Source organism: Microtus oregoni, unplaced genomic scaffold, assembly GCF_018167655.1.
Source record: "Microtus oregoni isolate MIOR12 unplaced genomic scaffold, Mior012 000074F_003, whole genome shotgun sequence".
NCBI classification, from domain to species: domain Eukaryota; kingdom Metazoa; phylum Chordata; class Mammalia; order Rodentia; family Cricetidae; genus Microtus; species Microtus oregoni.
In genome coordinates this window covers 801,801-822,074 of record NW_024543990.1, presented here as the reverse complement: position 1 = coordinate 822,074, position 20,274 = coordinate 801,801, and the positions used below count along the sequence as shown (strand labels likewise).

At 39.8% G+C, this 20,274-nt stretch overlaps 1 protein-coding gene across 1 annotated transcript in view; it reads right to left on the bottom strand.

Annotated features, from left to right (window-relative positions):
• Cdkl5 (cyclin dependent kinase like 5) overlaps positions 1 to 20,274 on the bottom strand; it is a 195,576-nt gene that overhangs the window by 148,516 nt on the left and 26,786 nt on the right. The gene's annotated exons all lie outside the window — the stretch shown is intronic.

Here is a 20,274-nt window from a genome sequence, read left to right as displayed (position 1 = left end):
TACCACACACTACAAGGCCTCCTGAAATAGTTCAAGCGTTTTGACTTTTCTTAACTGGCTTTTTTGGAGACAGGATGAAGGCCAGTCTAGACTTGCTATGTTGTAGCTAATAATGTGAACCCCTGATCCTCCTGCCCCCACTTCCAAATTCTGAAATTACAGGTATGTGTGCCTGATTTATGGGGTTCTGGGGTTTGAATCCAGTGCTTTGTGCATGTCAGGCAAACATTTTTCCAACTGGGTTACATTGTCAGGCCCTCTTTTGCCTTTTTAAATGTTACAAAAGTTAAAGAACCACTTGAACAGTAAAAAGAAAATATTAACACATTTCAAAAACCTTTGTCATGAGCCTTTGCCCAAAAAAGATGCTATCATTTCCATCCTAGCCACACTTTAGGAAAAGAATAAGATTCCACCCACAGTCTTAGATGCCAGTTTATGATATTACACGGCACTGCCCCTCGACCATGGTTTATTAAACTAGAGTTAAACTCTTGGCCAAAGTTGGAAAGAGAATATTCTCCTTTCTGGGAGACAGGGATTCAGCACCTAGAGCAATGATTCTCAACCTGAGGGTCACGACCCCTTTGGGGGTCACATATCAGATATTTACATTAAAATTCATAAAAGTAGCAAAATTAGTTAGGAAGTAGCAATAAAATAATTTAATGCCTGAGGATCACCACAACATGAGGAACTATATTAAAGGGTCACAGTATTAGGAAGATTGAGAACCACTGGCCTAGTGGTATATTATTTATGTTTTAGTAAATAAGGCTTGCCTGAAGATCAGAGGGCAAAGCAGCCATACTAGTTAACTATACAGGCCAGGGAGTGGGGACACATACCTCTAATCCTAGGACTCAGGAGACAGAGGCAGATGGATCTCTGGGAGTTCAAGGCCACCCTGGGCTACACAAGATTGAATCTGTCTATAAGATAAACAGAGCTCACACAAAGGTGATCCTAGCATTTGGAATCACACACCTTTAATTCCAGCACTAGGGGTTAGAGACCGGAGCAATATAGCTGGGCAGATAGGAATATAAAGGGGAAGAGACAGGAACTCAGTGGAGTGTGGAGTCTGAGGTTGGTGGAAAGCATTGTGGGATCTCCCCTTTGTTTGTCTGAGCCTTGGTAGAGGTAAGATCTCTCTAGTGTTTTGGCTGCTTTGCTTTTCTGATCTTCAGCTTGAACCCCAATATCTGTCTCTGGGTTTTTATTATTCCTGCCACAAAATGACTCATTATGGACTGCAGGAAAGTAATAAATGGCAGTTATTTCAGAACCTTCTATTTTATCATACACTTACCCCCTCTATAATCCATTTAAAAAATCAGTAGGAATGTATATTGTGCTCATGTTGGAGAAGACAGAAGGCCAACCCAGAACATGAGCCATATTGTGAGCATCCAAGAACAGGCAACTACTTAATTTTGCTGGATGAATATATAAACACAGTTGAAAAAAATTATGAGGTTCTGTAATTCAAAGAGCCTCAATGTCCTCAAGTGAAAATCTTTTGCAAAAGGCCATCTCCTTTTATTTACAGCCGATGCTTAGCATCCCAGAAGGAATGCTTTGATATTTTTAACCCCGAATCCACCAAAGACCATTCAAAGTTAATTATATTTAATATTTTATCTGATTTCTCTCCACAATTAGAACGCTATTACCTATGTGGAAATTGCTTAGTGGCACTGTAAAGCTTCAACAACAATGAGGGAAAAATCAGTACATAAAATGGAGTTAAATTACATAGTGAAATGTATTCGGGAAAGGCTGCTGTTGATAAAAAAGAAAAGACATTCAAAATACAGCATTTTAAATTCTCCAGTGATGATGACAGCTTACGAACGTTTTCTCAATAAACACTGAAAGAACATAAGAAAATGTTTTCCTTTTTTGGTTGTTGCTGGGGATATAACTCGGGGCCTTGTTCATGCTTGTCAAGTGTTCCAGTTACCACTGAGGTATACCCTGGAGTCAGAAATGGAAACCATTTGCATCCACTGATGAGAGGAAACCAGAAGATATGCTCGATGTAGTGGATCATTTTATGGAGAGGTGGGTCAAACTGGCAACTACTTCCTCAAATTGCCTACCCTATAGGATATACAAGAAGATACAGACAACCAGTCTTGGAAAGCCTTCATCATTACACAGACAAATCAAATGTACATGGTACGAGGTGATTCCCCCCTTATCCCCTCTGCATTCAGCCCATCCTCTGAGTTGGCCAACAGGAGCCAAGGACCCAACAACATATGCTTGGTTGTGGGCTGTGGACTCAGAGAGGCAATACCTCCCACAGACATCTCTGTAAAAAGACACATTTGCAATAGTACTTTTATGGCTGTACATATTTGGTTTCTAAAAATTTTCTGAGTAAACCATCATTTATCAACCTTCACCTGCACTATTGGAGGATCTATTAGTGACTACTGTTTGTTTCCCACATACTTGCAACCTATCTCTATTTATAATAATAACATTGACAATAATAATAATAATATAATAGGAACATATTACAGTAATAAATGACCCTCTCCCACACTGGTCACAGTGGTTCCATTTATCTAGTTGAATCCCCATATACTCAATATTAAACGTATAATTTGTAATCTAGCTATACTGAGAGAATAAGTTTAAACACTGAAAGCCCCATGTCTGTTACTACTAAGCTGACTTTTTCCAGAAATAACTAGTTTCACTTCATCCATTTACTTCTTTTTGAACATTTATTTACTTGTGTGAATAAGTGTATGTATAGGGGGTACACATGTGGAGGGCAGAGAACACCTTGCAAGGGTCAGTTCGCCCCTTCCACTCTGTGGGTTCTAGGACTCAAACTCAAGTTATCAGCACCTTTACCCATTGAGCCATCTGTCCGGCCCTGCTCTATTATTTTTATCTTTAATTACTTCCTTATATATAGCACATAAAAATACCTATTACATAATCTAATCTTATTTATTTGAAGTGGTTTTAACAAGAATAATGTGTTAACGATTCAGTTTTTAAGTGCCATTTGAGCCATTTTTTTCTTTTGAAGACTTGATAAAAAGAAATGGATTAAAAATTTTCAAATAAGTGTTTTAAATAAGTGTTCTCTAAAGAATTTAGTGAGCTTAAGAATTCTAACTATAAAATTATAAAAATGCAGTTGAGCTTGGTGGCACATGTCTATAATCCCAACAGTCCTCAGAAAGCTGAGGTAGGAAGATCATGAGTTCAAGGCCAGCAAAACATGAAGCCATGAGAAATATTTTCCCTCTTCAAAAGAACTGAGCATGTACTAAGCAACTAAATACTGAACTAGACACTGCAATGTCTGGATCACTAATTGTGTGTGTGTGTGTGTGTGTGTGTGTGTGTGTGGTTTGCATGTGTATGCGCATGTTATGTGCACAGCCAAATGTATGCAAAGATACGTGCTGGTGTGCATGTGAGTACATGTATCTAGAGGCCTAAAGCTGGCCTTAAGTGTCTTGTTTGATAACTATTTATTAAGACAGGGTTTCTCACTGGACTCAGTTTAGCTAGCCAGCTTCGCCCCAGGGAGCCTGTCTCTGCCTCCTGAGTGCTGGAATTGCAGGCGGCTGCCACACCTGCCTCACTTTTTACATAGGTTCTTGGGATTCAAACTCATGCTTCTGGGGCAAGTGTTTTATCTACTGAACCACTTCCACGGTCTTAACTTGTCTTAAGTCACTGTTTCTAAATCTCCCTCAAGGTCAGTTTGGATTCTTTTAGATTTACTTATTTTATGTTATTTTATGTGTATGAGTGTTTTGCCTGTATGTATATATACCTACATGTTTGCTGGTGCCCAAGGTCAGAAAAAGCTATTGGATCCCCAGTAACCAAAGTTAGGGATGACTGTGAACTACCATGTGTGGATGGGAACTGAACCCTGATCCTCAACAAGAACAGCAACGCTCTTAACAATGCTCTTTCCAGTCCCCTCTATTTGGATCTTCTATAACTGCCTAATACATTTTCATAAACATATTAAGTTACCAACTATTTCTTCCACAACCTTAACACTAGACATTCTCTAGTTAGCCTACCACATTAAAGAACATTTTTAAAAAATTCAAAATTGAAAAGACATCGGTCATGGCTAAGAATAATTAGTAAATATCAGATTCAGGTACTAATTTCTGATATACTACTTGTAATTGAGAAAATTTATTGTCTATTAAAATCCCTCCCTATAAAATATGGGTAGGGGAGAAGATGATTGGGAGAAGATATTCATGCTAATAAATAAGTGGATTTTTTTCATCCTTTATTTAAAAGAAATCATCCTAAGATATATTTGAAATTGCTCTCTGTAGAGAGGCCGAGAAGAAACAATTTTGGAGGAAGGAGCTATTCTATAGAAACACGTGCAAAGGGTATAAGCCCCTGCGCTTCCTGAAGGCCCACTTCTTGACCCCTTCCTCTGAGACAGCAGAAAATGTATGGTCAGGGCAGAAAGGATTTGTCCAGCTCACCGCATAAACTCACAACTCTAGAAAGGCACACACAACTAATAAAACGGTCCAGTAGACACTTCTGGAAAAACAAAAAGCCGCTCACTCCATCGGCTACCTTTAGACGCCTTCAGTTTACTACTGCATTGATTCATTTTAGATTTCCTGTGAAGGAAATTTCTAGTGAAAACATCAGCGCAGTCTGAAGAACATCCAGCACACTCTGAATTAATTAATTTCAGGTCCTTTTTTTTACTTAGATGGGTCTCACAACCCATCCATCTGCTGATTATAATCACAGCCATCACTACTCTTCTTCAAACTTGAAATCTGCAAATTGAATCTAAATACATCATGCTCTAAAATTAGAATAAGATTTTACCCTAAACTTATTAAAATATTTTAATCTAGAGGAATAAAGTTACTTAACCAGCTAGTCCGGTCAAAGCTAAACTTCACCTGAGCTCATCTGAGTAACATTTAAGCGTCTCTAGACGTCGCCTGAAGTCATCATGATGAGTCACACATACCGCTGACGTTCATCAAGCACACAGCATGGTAAAGGGCTGCAAAAGACAATAAAGGAAGGGGAAAGAAATAATACTGCCCTTCCACAAAACTACAGCTAGCTTTGCACCAGCATCACATAAGGACCTTTTCAGTGTAGTGCCTAGCTCATAAGTCTCAGAGATTGTCATTTGCTACCCCATCTATATACCAACATCATGTCTTTGTTGAAAGGCCTCAATAATGATGGCCAGGAACTCCTCCCATGTTGATGACACTACTGCAATCATCTACCTTAAGTTCCCATCTGCTTCTTTTTTTTTTTAAATTTATTTATTTATTTATTATGTATACAATATTCTGTCTGTGTGTATGCCTGCAGCCCAGAAGAAGGCACCAGACCCCATTACAGATGGCTGTGAGCCACCATGTGGTTGCTGGGAATTGAACTCAGGACCTTTGGAAGAGCAGGCAATGCTCTTAACCTCTGAGCCATCTCTCCAGCCCCTCCCATCTGCTTCTTGAGGCTACGTGATACCCACTGATTTTTCTCTACTGTGGCGTTTTTAGATAGGATCTAACTCTGTAATCCCTGGCTGGCCTGTAACTCACTATGTGGTCCAGGCTTGTGTGGAACTGGTAGCAAGCCTCCTTCAATCTTCCAAGTACAGCACCATAGCACGCTCCATTGACTTGACTCTGGCAGGCCACAAGGGCTCACTAGTATGACCTTGCCAGAGGGCAGCCAATAATAATACTTGATCCCTTAACTGTAAGTAAACAAATTACTAGCCAACTTGGAGTTTTCCTCTGCAAACGGTACTGCCATTGTCCACACCGACACACAGAAGCTACTTCTCTCTCCATGCAGTTTCTAGAGTTCCTGTGGTTCCTGTTTCTATTTGGCACCACGCAGCATTGCAAGAGCAAAGCAATGTCTCCTGCAAATATGGCAACCTCCCTGGGACAGCACCTGGGAGAGACCATTAAGAATAATGACTAAGAAAGAATTCACTAGACTTTACTCTGTGGCTTTACTAGTGACTCCATCACTTGGAGGAAGTTTTGTTACTACTAGCAACCTTTTTAATCTTTAACTCCTTTACCTTCATAGTGCTCTCACAATGAAATTTTAAACATTAAAAATACTTCATGCGATTTGTTTAAACAGCCTTTAGGAGTATTTGTGGCAGTACTGTTAACATTTGTGGCATTATGAGCTTTAACGGAGTCTCAAGGCTCTTGAGGTCCCTAAAGAATTGGCTTTATAGTCAACAATAATTCAGAAGTGAAAATAGAACACAGTTTTACTTTTTCGCTCGGAAAGAATTTTAGTTTCTAATAATGCTAACAAGGTAATTCAGACAAGCAAAAAACTGGGCAAAACATGAGGGCAGGGAATGAAGAAAAAGCTACGTAGCTGAGCATGGTGATACGGGTCTATAATCCCAGCACTCTGGAGGCTGATTTCAGCAAAGAATCACATGTTCAATGCCACCTTGGACAACATAGTAGTTCCAGGCCAGTATTGGTTATATAAACATAGCCAAGCTCTTCACATACACACACACACACAAAACCAAAACCAAAACCAATACCTGTAATCTCAAGTGATGACAGTGTCCTCTGGTTGTGCAGCTCACCATGGGACTACAGAGCAAGGTCAAGGGTAGCTTGGCCCAGACTGGAGTCCTAAGAAGGTGGCCACCACAGCATGATGCCCTTTGGGGTTAGTACTGGCATAATATTACCAATACTTTTTCTTACCTTAATTTATTTAATTTCTGCATTTTGCAAAGAAAAGGGATATGACGTGGGTATGTTTTTAATATAAGAAAAACATTTCCCTTCCTCTATAATAATACCTAGAAAGAAAATAAAAGGTACAAGCTGTGGAGGAAAACAAAGTATAATTACTCATAAATTACACAGATAAAAAATAAAAACTAGCTTAAAAATTATGGGGGGAAATGAATGTTATCAATATAAGGGACACATAAGTTAGTAAGAATTTCTGTATGCCAGTGATAAGGTTAAAAACTAGAATTTCAAATGGACAAGGTGTTAAAATTCTAGTTTAGAATTTTAAGTGGACAAGGTGTTAAAATTCTAGTTTAGAGTTTTAAGTGGACAAGGTGTTAAAATTCTAGTTTAGAGTTTTAAGTGGACAAGGTGTTATACATTTGGAATCCAAGACCTCAGGAGGTGAAGGCAGGTTAATCAGAAGTTCAACAGCACTCTCAGCCACGCAGAAGGTTTGAGGTCGGTCTGGGATGCCAGTGAAAAAGGCTAAAATTCATCACAGACATGCATAAGACTGCCAAAAATTCAACTGATTCTTTAAAACACTAAAATGTATCACGTATGGTGTGGCACATGCCTGTAATCCCAGCGGAAGCACAAAGACAGTTGCACAGTGCCAGACCATCCAGAAATGCATAACAAAGCTTTGTCTTAAAATAAATAAATAAGGGAGGCAGGGAGGTAGCTCATTGGGTAAAGACACTTGCCTCCAAGACAGAAAATTTGAGTTTGATCCCTGGAACCTACATGGTGGAAGGAAAGGACCCCCACAAGCTGTCCTCTGACCACAGGCATGCCATCACACAAACACACAAAATAAACAAGGGGCTAGAGAGATGGCTAAGTGATTAAGGACATTAGCTGTTCTTCCAGAGGACCCAGGTTTGAGTCCCAAAACCCACATGTCAGCTCACAACTTTCTGTAACTCCAGTTCCAGGGGATCCAACTCCTTCTGGCATCCATGAACAAGAAGCACATAAGTGGTACACACAGGCACACATGGAGACAAAACACCCAAACATTTTTTAAATGTAAAACAAGTAAAATTTTAAAATTAACTAAGTAAATAAAGTTACATAATAAAACGAAAACAATACTTTTAAAAATTAAAGGAGACTTAAAAAAAATCAAAAGGTTTTTTCCATGCTAAAATTTACCATTGCTAAGATGTCAATTATATTCAAATTGAGCTATACACCCAATACAATCCTAATTATTACTAGCAATTTGTTAGGGAGATTTACAGGCTAATTTGAAAATGTATACAGGAAGCAAATTGTCACGGTAAACAGGACAGCCTTGTAGAAGAACAAGAGAGCTTTTTCCTCTAGATTATCCAGATGTATTACCCAGCGCAATCATGAAGACAGTAAAATGAGACAGGCAGATGAAAGAACAGAAAGGAAAGGCCAGAAATGGTTCACACATGAAATAGATGCTGGCGCTACAGAGCAGATCTTTCCAATAAGCCATGTGCATAAGGGAAATTAAACAACCTCCAATTCATACAAAGCATTAACATTAATTTTCTAAATCTAAAAGAAAAAACTGCAGGGGTTTTATTGGCTTTGTTTTGGCTTTTTTGGGGAGGGAGGGGGCCGAGGCATGGTTTCTCTGTGTAGCCCTGGCTATAGCTCTGTAGATCAGGTTGGCCTTGAACTTGGAGATCCTCCTGCCTCTGTCTCCTGAGTGAATGCTGGGATTAAAGGCATGCATCACCATGCCTGGCTAAAAGCTGAAGCTCTTACAGATAATATAGAACCGCTCTTTGTGATACCATGAACAATAATCCCAAAAGACATTAAACACTGAATAACATTAAAATTACACACATCTGTTTGTCAAAAGAAAGCGAATAGGTAAGCCACAAAGAAAGTAGACATTATGGATGATCATATTTTTAAAATATGGTGATAAGAAGAAGACCAACTATTACTCAATAATTATATTGATTTTAAATTCTTTGTATAAAATGTACTCATACTACCTGAACCTAGGGAGGTCTCACCCATCGCCTGTCATTCAAAAGCACAGCCACCTTTAGCACACCACTGATTCAGAAGTTTGTCCATGTTCACGTGCTCAGGTGGGTAAAGTCACTTTAATGTTGACTTGGTGACAATTCACTGATGTCTCATATAGCTTGATAGTTTCCACTCCTCACGAATCACTATAAGGAAGCTTACAAAGAAGTCAACAAATAATTTACAAACTGAGAGACATACTGAATATCCTTACTATGTCAGCAAAAGAAAACAGATAAAGAAGAGCCACATGAACAGGCCTATCTAAAAAAAGAAACCTTTATCTTAAAAATCAATGAACAGTGATCCAAGCTCACCAGTAGTCACTTAAACAAAAGATAAAGCAGGTCAAACCCCAGAACATAGAAGACAAAGGTAGAAGAATCAGGAGTTTGCTTCAAAACCAACCCAGGCTACATGAAACCAGCTCAGAAAAGGAAATATAAGTAAGATTCAAATATGAAAGCAGACGATGGCACAGCCGCTAAAAGTACTCTCCACAAAAGCCTGACAAATAACCCGAGTCCTATCCCTGGAAAACAGAGTGGAGAGACAACTGACGCCCCCAAATTTTCCTCCACCCTCTGCATGCACATCATGACACACAGGTACTGTGGTACATCCACATACTCACCCGAAAAAAACAATGATGTAATAATAATACTAATAATATGATAATAATAACTAAGAATAAGAAAAAGAAAACAGTTTTTTGAAACAGGGTTTGACTATGTAGCACACTGGCTGTCTTGGGATTTAGTATGTAGACCAGACTAGCCTTGAACCCACAGAGCTCTGTTTGCCTCAGCCTCTCCCCCAATTCTCAGTGTTGGAATTAAAGGTATGTGTTACCATGCTTGTCTAAATAAGTTTTAAAGAAAATCATGCTTAACCTATCAAACTGGTGATAATTAAAGTAACTGAGAACTATCTAGTGCTCCAGCAGGTGCCAGAACACTTGAGTTCACACTCACAGTAGGTAGTAATATAAAAAATTCTGGAGAATAATCCAGCAACAGGTACTAAACATTTTAAATGTAAATATAACCACCTGATTTTAAAATAAATGTACTTCTACTGGACTGGAGGGATGGCTCAACAGTTAAAAGCACTTGGCTCCTCTTCCAGAGGACCTGGATTCAATTTCCAACAGCCAGTCTGTTAACTCCAGTTCAAGAAGATCCAATACCCTTTTCTGGCCTCTGCAGGCATCAAGTATACATGTGGTACAGACATACATGCAGGCAAATGCCCATACATAAAAATAAAGAATTTTTTAAAACATAAGAAACTATATTTTGAGTTTTTGAGACAGGGTTTCTGTTGTAGTCCTGGCTGTCCTGGAACTAGCTCTGTAGACTAGGCTGGCCTTGAACTCAGAGCTACACCTGACTCTGCCTCTAAGTGCCAGAATTAAAGGTGTGCGCCATCATGTCTATCTGAAACAATTTTTTTTTTATTGTACTTCCAGAGATTTATCCCCAGGGGACTATCTGACATACATCCAAAGATTGGTAGTATGGTTCTATTCATAAAATCAACAACAAAAACCAACCTAGTATCAGCTAAGGTAAGGTTGGATAAATATCATATTAATAAATGCATTGTCGTGACTTAGCCAGTATGGTTCCTTATACCTGTAATCTCAGCACTTGGCAGGCAGAGGCAAGAGGATCAGTGAGTTCAATACCAAGACAAGCCTGAGCTACATAGTGAGAGCTTGTCTCAAAAACAAACACATAAGTCTAAATCTATATTTACTGATATAGAAGAATGGTCGCTAACTAGTACAGGCTAGTACAATCCCAGCACTTGGGTGGCTACAGCAGGAAGATTGTTTCAGAAAGGGGAAGTAGGACAGGCAGAGGAGTAGCCATACATCTTAAGTGGGGGAACTTGTTACAGAAGATGGTATATTTTATCAATGAACAAAAATCTTACAAAACTAAGAAATGTGCAAATGATTCCACATTTTCTTGGTTTTTTTAAATCCCTGCTAGCAACTGCCTATTCAAATGTAGAATTTTAAAACTTGGTAAACAGTATTATGGCCAGTATTAATTGGGTTTTTGTTTGTTTTGTTTTTTCCATCTTTCTTTAAGAATTTCTCAGCCAGGCACAGTGGCACACTAGGGAGGTTGAGGCAGGTGATCTCTGAGTTCGAGGCTAACATGGTCTACAGAGTGAGTTCTAGAAAGAAAGGAGAGGGGAGGGAGAGAGGGAGAGAGAGGAAGGAAGGAAGGGAGGGAGGGAGGGAGGGAGGGAGGGAGGGAGGGAGGGGAAGAGAAGGGAGGGAGGGAGGGAGGGAGGGAGGGAGGGAGGGAGGGAGGGAGGGAGGGAGGAAGGAAGGAAGGAAGGAAGGAAGGAAGGAAGGAAGGAAGGAAGGAAGGAAGGAAGGAAGGAAGGAAGGAAGGAAAGGGGATTCTCTATGAAACCCTGGCTGGTCTGGCACTCACAATATAGACCAGACTGGCTTCTGTGGACACTTCTCCCACCTCTGCCTCCCTAGTGCTGAGATGTAGGTGCCTGCTACCACATCTGCTTTCATTGGTTCTTATAAGACAGAAGAATAACCTTGAAATTCTAATAAAAGCTACATGGCTTATCTTTTCCTTCTTTCTAGCCAGGAGTTCTTCTCCTCAACCCAGCAGCTAGCACACCATGCATCTCAGAATGGGTTGCTCCAGATTTCATGTAAAATGGATGCAGACAGGACATTTTGTAATCACGCCAAATGAAATTGCAATTTTTACCAATTAGCTGCTTGTATAAACATCCTGTCTCTCAAATATAAAATCCACCAACTTCCAAACACACATTGACCTGGGTATACTCTCACGTGTGGAACACCAACATGCGTTTAAGATCACTTGTCTAAGAAATTTTGGTTGCAGAACTGTAAAATTCCACGTACACCAAACTGAATTTAAATAAACAAATGTGAATTCATAAATATTTAAACAGTAGCATGTCTTGCTTATCTCAGTAAAGTGGGATTTAAGGCAACTCTGCTTTCCTTTTCACCTTCTCTCAAGTCCCTACATTTCCTACATTGAGATTGTATCATGGAGGTAGGGAAGGTATCTTTACTTGTAGAAAACATTCTTTCCCTCCATAGCCCACTTTCCAGACCATGTGACATCTTGCCTTCTGCCTGTATGGCTTCTGCAAGTCTCACAGTCCTGTCTCAACACCCAGGTTCAAGGTCTCAGCGTTTAAGGTTGCCTGTTTTCTGACACTGAGCCAGCAGCCTCCAGACTGGCCCATCCCAGCTATGCTGCTCCTTTGAGGTGGCTTCCTTTCAAGTCCCATGGATCCTGTGCCCCTAACTTACCTTCATTACTGTAAGTAGCCCTCGGGGATTTGGTTGGTTGGTTGGTTGGTTGGTTGGTTGGTTGGTTGGTTGGTTGGCTGGTTGGTTGGTTTGGTTTGGTTTGGTTTGGTTTGGTTTGATTTGGGATATAGTCTCATTTTGTAGCCTACAGGCCTCACCTCATGAACTCCGTGCCTCAGCTCCCTTACTGCTGGATAGGAGGCATGAGCCACTACCATGCCCAGTTTAAGAACCCTCAGTTATGACTCCACAAAAGTCTCAGGTTCCTAAAGTACCCCCTGGGCCGTCCTTCCTTTGCTCACATCTATGTTCTCATACTCGGACTCTCTGGATCCCCAGTAAAGCGTTTCCCCTTTTGTTCATCTCCCCTTTATCAGGCCTTACTCTCCTACAGCGGGCAGTTTATTGTTCTCTGTCACCGTAAATATAGATCAACGGGAGTGGTTCTCAAATTTGAGTGTATCACAATCAACTAAAGGAGTTGTTAAAAGTCAGATTTTATGATCAGGAGGTTTGCAATGGGTACCAAGAATCTGCACTTCTAACAAGTTTGCAGGAGATTGCTGATGCTTCTAATCTGGGACCACACACTTGAGAAGAATTTGGTCTAGATCAATACTTTCTGTCTCATCAGTCCATCAAACAGTTCCCTTCACCCAGCATATAACACAGCCTTAACCAAAATCCTCTCCAAAGTGACCTCATATACTGTCCCTCTCACATGAAGCCTTACAGGATACCATCTCTACAACTCAAATCAGATATGAAACAAAAGATACAGGATACTTGGAATTCTGGTGACAATGATTGCTGTTCTTCTAAGCATTGTGTGTCTCCTATTCTGACTAGACAAGATTATGCAGTTAGGAGACTTTTTCTTATCAATCATTAGATGTAGAAATGCACAAGGCAGAATCTTGTAAATACCAAGAATTCAGCTTGAAACTTGCCAATTTACTATACTGAAGTTGACTGAAATAAACTTACAGAAGAGGCTGGAGGTATAGTTCAGTAGTAGAGCCCTTACCTCGCATATCTGAGGTTCTGAGTTTGGTCCCAGCATCACAATATAAATTAATAGAAAACTTTCAGAATACTTTTATTCTTCATTTTCTTATATACTTCACATCATAAGTCCCCAGATCCTTACCATTGATACCAACAATAAGCAAAGTACACTGTATTACTCCCACAGCAGAAAGTAATAGGAATCCAACAGTCAACGTAATTGAATTACCAAGAGAGAAAGGAGTTTCACCAGGCCATGTGGTTTGAAGGTTAATCAAGATTGCCCATGGAAGAAAAGAATGTCCTTGGTGTTTGTACTGTTCAAACAATAGGATAGGGCTGCATTTATTTCCAGGTTTATTTGTGATTCCACAAGTCTGGGTCATGTGGGGAAATGAACATATAAAAATCCATACGTGACTAAACCTTAATCTCTTGGAATCAAAAAGAAAGCAACATGAATTAGTCTGGCTACCTTGAAAACTGTTTGGCCTTAAGTCCCTCTGCGCTTAGCAACTTCCTTCTTGGGTATGTAACGCAGATCAATGAAAGTAATGAAAACATAGAAATGAAAGCCCAGCTTTTGCTAACCAAATGAGAGAAGCTACCTAGACAATCATTAGCAGGAGAATTGATAGACTATTTTAATGCAACAGAAACAAGAAAAAGATTTAGGAGCACTTTGTCTCAAAGCATTGCAAACCACACTCACCAAATGAGAAATAAATCCATGGGACTTAATGGTTCACGTAATTATTTCCATATATCAACCCCAGCTATTTCTCTAAGAAAATGCATGTAGGACTACTAATACCTAATTTGAAAATTTTCACTGTGGTAGACATCCCATCAAATCATAACCTTCTAACATAATAGGCTTCCTTGCATCCCATTCTATAAGTGATAAGAGCCTATGAAAAAAATTCTTTAACTTGGCAAGGGTAGAAAAAGAAAGAAAAAAATTCTTAAACATTTAATGCAACGAAATTTGTTAACAAAAAAGAAATTAACCTCCGATAAAAAGGATACCAGAACAGGCACGATGGCCACACCCATAATCCCAACACTCGGGAGGTTGAGGCAAAAAGACTGTAAATTCCATGCTACACATGAATGTCTCCAAAATAAATTGGAAAGAAGCATGAGCAAGATTATACAGACTGTGCAAGGAGTGTGTGTGTGTGTGTGTGTGTGTGTGAGAGAGAGAGAGAGAGAGAGAGAGAGAGAGAGAGAGAGAGAGAGAGAGAGTGTGTGTGTGTAATTAAAGAGGGGAGAGAGGGAGAAAAGGGAAGGAAAGGATGCCTTGATATATTGTAATTTCAAAAAAAACTACTATAAAAAAAGAAACAAAGAAAAAAAGGCTAAGGTACGAAATGCAGAACTTTCCTCCCTTCCATCTGAGATCATTGCTGTTCCATCTTTTTTCCCTCCCCTGGTACCTACTGTTTGACATTGCTCCATGTGACGGTAAAACCAAAGACGCTTACATGTTATTACATGTAGTAATAACACCAAGGAGCAAGGAACTCATGCTTTTTCCCACCCTCCGGGTACAAGTGTAGAAGCACATTCAAGACCAGCAATATCCAAATGGTTGTCAACCTGGGGGGTTGCGTAGCAGATATTTACATTACAATTTATAACAGTAGCAAAAATTACAGTTATGAGGTAGCAGTGAAACAATTTTATGGCTGGGGATCACCACAACATTGGAAACTCTATTAAAGGGTCACAGCATTAAATATGTTGGGAACCACTACTCTAAATGGACATTCGGTATTAATGGCAATGCTCTACTCTATACTGTCCAATAAATGTGGCAACCACTAGTCAAATGTTGCTATTGGCCTAGTGAATTGTGCCTAGTGAAGCTAAGGAACTAAATCTTTGAATTTTAAGTAATTTAGGTTTAAATTTAATGTCTAATTACGTTATATTTAAATAGCCATATGTGGCTACAGCTACCATACTTGCTAGTACACTATTATACATACTTTTACCATAATACTTGTCATGGATATACACTACAGCTCCCCAGTTATGAGCTTCCACTAGTTATAAGCACCACCAATTTAACGGTTCTTTTTTTCTTTTTTTTTTAAAATGGAGGTCAAAACAGCTGACTTGAGCTAGTGGAAGCTCACTGACTCTGGACTGATAGCAGGCGAACCTGCATAGGACCAAATTAGGCCCACTAAATGTGGGGGACAGTCGTGAGGCTTGGGCAGTCTGTGGGGCCACTGGCAATGGGACCAGGATTTATCCCTAGTACTTGAACTGTTATCTAGGAGCCCATTCCTTATGGAGGGATACCTTGCTCAGTCTAGATATAGTGGGGAGGGCCTTGGTCCTGCCTCAAAGTGATGTGCCAGACTTTGTTGACCCCCCATGGGAAGCCTTACCCTGTCTGAGGAGTGGATGGGAAGGTGGGGTAGGGAGAAGGCAGAGGAAGTGGGAGGTGGGGAGGGAGTGGGAACATGGATAGTTGTGTAAAATGAGAGAAGATTGTGTTTAAAAAAATTCTTAACAAAAAGAAAAAAAGAAAAAAGATATTAACAGTTCTTGAAGAGATAACCGAAAACTATATTAAACATACATGCCAGGGTTTGAACTCTTCTGGTTTTCAGTAATGCTAAAACACAGGGGGAAAAAATACTCCTTCAGACAAAAGAAACCTAGTAACTGTTCTCTAAGCTTCTTCTTAAAGTTAAGCATCCAGTGTCTCTCACTCTCTTTCCCCATCTCCCTACATCCCTGCCTACTATTCCAAGAACAAGAGCTTGGATCTGATTGTAATGGATTTTGGTCACCCACAGAGTGGTGAATACACCATGCACTAAATCTTTGGGTTTGCCAACAGTGGTGAAAATGGTCCGGCTACAAATCCATCATGAAGACAAAGCAAAACTTGCCAACTAAATGTGGACTTGAAGCGAAAACTCTAGTACCATCAACAGAAAAAGGAAAGTCTGGAAGATGAGCCAAGTTTAGGGAATGAAGTTAAATTTAGAAAAATAACATGCAGCTCCTACTCTTAGAAAATGATACGCTGCCTGTTTTAAGACCTACAAGGATATGACCTGCCTTCCAGATTTGCCATCCAGCAAAGAGATGTTATCTGATTAACCAGAATGTTCTTAAGAGGTCTATGAAAGAAGAGTTGCGATGCGCAGAAATGACAGAGGCACATTCCAGAAGCATAAGGTTAGGGTTACTGCAGTGGTTCTCACCCTACCTAACGCTGCGACCCTTTACTGTAATTTCTCCTCTTGTGCTGACTCCCAACCATAAAATTATTTATGTTGCTACTTTGTAACTGATTTTGGTACTGAGCAGTGTCTCCGGTCCTAAGACCATCTGAAATATGTTTATTGAGGGTCGCAACCCACAGATTGAGTCACTCTGTTAGAGCAATAAAGTATTCCACCAAGAGCAGAAAGAATTTTTAAAAAATCAAGACAGGGAAGGAGGCTAGGAATGGAGTAACAACACTATGAGTGTGTGTGTATGTGATGAAAAGGAAAAACACTCAAAAGAGATAGTGATTGTGAAATCTTGCAAAGCAGTAAGGATCTGAGTTGCTACCTCCAAAAGTGAACTGCCATTATTCTTCTCAGCCCTGTTCAGGTCCTAGCCTTTTAACTCCTCTTGGATTCCTCCAGGCTCTAATTAACCTCTCCCCTTCATACAGTTCCACTGAGCTAGTTATAAATGTGTCCACAGACAAGAACCAACTCAGGATTTTATAGACAGCAGAGTATCTTAGATATATAGAATAGATGTTAAATTCAGTATAATTACATCAAAATATATCCTGGCCTAAATGTATACGTAACAACTTATGTTTCTATGGTTCTTCAATAAAAGTGCTATCTCAACAAGATTAGAATTGTGACACATCCAAAAAAAAAGTATCTTTCATTCAGCTTTTTTTTGTGAGGGGGGCTAGATCAACCATGAAACATTAGGTACTGCCAGGCGGTTGTGGCGCACACCTTTAATCCCAGCACTCGGGAGGCAGAGGCAGGCGGATCTCTGTGAGTTCGAGGCCAGCCTGGTCTACAAGAGCTAGTTCCAGAACAGGCTCCAAAGTCACAGAGAAACCCTGTCTCGAAAAAAACAAAGAAGGAAGGAAGGAAGGAGGGAGGGAGGGAGGGAGGGAGGGAGGGAGGGAGGGAGGGAGGGAGGGAGAGAGGGAGGGAGGGAGGGAGGGGGGAGGGGGGGGGAGGGAGGAAGGAAGGAAGGAAGGAAGGAAGGAAGGAAGGAAGGAAGGAAGGAAGGAAGGAAGGAAGGAAGGAAGGAAAGGTACAAAAACTACGTGCAGGGAAAACTCATAGAAAGAGCAAAAGATTTAGTGAACGCTCCCTGAAAAGTGATAAAAATAAAGGAATATGCAAGATGTTTTCCCATATGCAAAGAGAAAGACAATGGCTGGTTGAAGATGGGCTAACCTCTTCTTGGGGAAAAGGCTTCACAGTGAAATCTCAAGTGAGCCTGGTGATTCTCTCCAGACGTTCTGAATACTGGTTACCTTCTGGCTAGATTCTTTTAAGCAAGTTATTCATGGTTAATGGGTCTTTTAAAAAGAATAAAGCGCATCACAAACGCCAGTATACACTGTGCACTCAAGCCATACTGATCTTCAACAGGTCTACCAATCTCCACAAAACAGACAGGCCGGGCCGAGAGCAATAGAACTTTAGTGTCTTCACTAAAAGTTAACTCACCTTCACATTGTTTTTAACCCTCCTTCATTGGTTTTGAGCCAGAGTCTCACTCTGTAGCCCAGCTGTCCCTGGAACCCACTTTGCAGTCCAAGCTAGCCTGTAACTTACAGGGATCCCCTTTCCTTAGCCTCTCCGATACTGGGTTGACAAACTTGAGCCACGACTCCCAGCTTTACTTCACACTACTGCTCCCTTAGGTTGAGCTATATGCTTAACATCCAAGTCAGGTGCATTTCTTCCCTAAAACTGTCTGTCAAGTCTTCTTATAACAATCATTGCATGTTTTTCAATTAAGTAGTATGAAAACCAACTGAAAGAGAATTAATTGCCTTTTCGGTAAAAATTACGTTGGATGCTTTGGCAAGATTCAACAAAGGTGATGAATCACTTTTAAAGTGAGGCTGTCAAATTAGCTATGGGTTAGATAATATTTAAAAAAAAAACCAGAACTGTAAAAACATCCATCTGTACTAGACGGTTTCTCCAATTGTCTAAAGTATTGTTTCATGTTTACATATTAAAGCGGGATCGACTGCTGCAACAGGATAGATTGTGGACAGAATTCATACAACAAAGGTGACGTGGAGCTTTGGTCAACTGAAAATGGTCTTGGATGTATATCAATACATTGGTGAGGAAACATGCTTTAGAGGGCTGGAGACATGGCCCAGTGGTTAAGAATACATATCACTCTTAAATAACACCCGCGTTCAGTTCTCAGCACCCAAGTCAGGCAGCTCACAACCACCTATAATTCCAGCTCCAGGGGTTGTAACACCCTCTTGTGGCCTCCAAAAGGCACCTGCAATTACACACACACACACAAATACACACACGCACACACACACACACACCTCTCTTTCTCTCTCTCATATATACATATAATCACATGAGTAACAATAAAAAGCATTCTTTATAGCAATGTAATTATATATGCATTCTTAGTTACACAGAACATAAGCAACCTTAAAGATTAATTTAGCCAGATGTGGAAGTGTACATCTGAAACATCAGCACTCAGAACTTACCTTTGTGTGTTACAAGGGAAGATTCTGTCATTCTTTCTTTAAAAAAAAAATCTAATTGTTGACTACAATCCATCCAATGAACAGGATTCTCACAAGAAACATTCTATATCTTTAGTGCTCATTCCTTCAAGGCTACACATGAAGGTTTTCCTTTTAAGACCTCAACTGAGGCTCAAACCAAATTCGTTGTAGAAAATAGAAGTCTATGATTATTCTTCTTTTGATATCAAATTCTCAAAACAAAACAGCTGGAGATCATACCTCAGAGGTATGCACTCATCTAAATGCACAGGCCCCTGAGTTTGGTCCCCACCATGCAGGCAAAGGAGAACAACACAAGGTTCTTGGTAAGTTACTGCACATACACAACTTACAATGACAACCAGCATTTGAAATGGTAGCTTTCTCTAAAAGATCTGGGAAGAGGCTAAGTAGTGTAAGAAAAGATAAAGAATAAAGATAAAAGAATGTTTAAACATGATCTTCACATTAGCGACACATTGAGCAATAACCACTGCCACATACAGTCCATACGGAAGAATCACGCGTAAAACTCATATAGCCACAGAAGCCTTTTAAACATGTGACAGCATGGCCCAGTTGTTACAGCTGGAATACATGAAAACTTTTCACAGCCGTTAGAACAGTATAAGTGCTCAATAAATGTTTGTGGACTTCACCATGCACTAAACCAGTGGTTCTCAGCTTTCCTCAGGCTGTCCTGACCCTCATCATAAATTGATTTTATTGCTATTTCATAAATGTATTTTTTGCTATTGTTATGAATCATGATATAAATATGTTAGAGACAGAGGTTTGTCAAAGGGGTAGCAACCCACACATTGAGAACCACTGCACTAAACCATATCAATCCTAAAATAATGGAAGAAAGACAACAAGCAAAATGAGACAATTCAGACACATAATTACCAAATGAGCTATATAATTAAAATGGCTACCAAAATTCAATAAAGAATATTTATTTCAGACTGAGAAGGCCATGATTTACACTAGAGACAGGGTTTGAACTACGTCTGAAAAAATGGGTGTGTCCAAAACAAGAGGTAACAAAATTTGATTTGAAAGACAAAGGAAGTGGACTAGGAATATAAATCAATGGTTAAAGCATTTGTCTAGCAGTATGAGGCCCTAGGTTCAATTCCCAGCACTGCAAACAAAACAAAAAATACCTAAATATTATTATAGTGACAAGAATAGTATTACATCATTTTGATAGTGCTTTTATGTTTACTATTTTGGATCACTGGAACTGGAATTATGAATGGTTGTGAGCCACCACTGAGTACTTCAAATTGCCCAGGTCCTATGTGCAATTGGCCAGTACTCTTAACCACTGAGAT